This window comes from Petaurus breviceps, unplaced genomic scaffold, assembly GCF_028583685.1.
Source record: "Petaurus breviceps papuanus isolate PSGF00001 unplaced genomic scaffold, PetGlider_PUasm1.0 186, whole genome shotgun sequence".
Taxonomy (NCBI): domain Eukaryota; kingdom Metazoa; phylum Chordata; class Mammalia; order Diprotodontia; family Petauridae; genus Petaurus; species Petaurus breviceps.
The window spans coordinates 46,217,283-46,218,008 of record NW_027185798.1 but is presented as its reverse complement, the minus strand read 5'-3'; positions in this window follow the sequence as shown (position 1 = coordinate 46,218,008).

Here is a 726-nt window from a genome sequence, read left to right as displayed (position 1 = left end):
TAGATAGATAGATAGATAGATAGATAGATAGATAGATAGACAGACAGGTATAGAGAGGCTAACTCAGTTGTACATTTGAGATAGTGAAGGATAGAGGGAAGCTTTAGAGTCAGGAAGATGTTCCTGACTTGTGCTCATTGTGTAAACCTGGATAATTCATTTGACATCTCAATGCTCCAGGTAATTCTTTAGGACTATAAATTACAGAATTGCCCACCTTTCTACAATGAGGAAGTCAGAGATCCAGACAGATAAATATCTTGGACAAGATATTTATAATATCTTTTTTAAAAAAGATTTTTATTTATTATTATTTTGCTTTTTGAAAGGGGGAAGGTAGGGCAGTTGGGGTTAAGTGACTTGCCCAAGGTCACATAGCTAGTGTGTGTGTGTGTGTGTGTGTGTGTGTGTGTGTGTGTGTGTTAAGTGTCTGAGGTTGTACCTGAACCCAGGTTCTCCTGACTCCAGGGCCGGCACTCCACTCACTGTGCCACCCAGCCGCCCCAAGATATTTATAATATCTTGATAAATAATGACCTAGGTGCAGAATTTATGAGTAATAGGAGACCCTGCTGATATCCCATTTGGAAAATTGTGTATTTCAATGATTTTAAGCTGCTTATTGTCACAAAAGCTATTTCTCTAATACCAATATTCCTGCAATGATGCATAGGGCATTACAATCTCAGAAGAAATTATTAGTAACCCAAATGGCAATATAAAGAT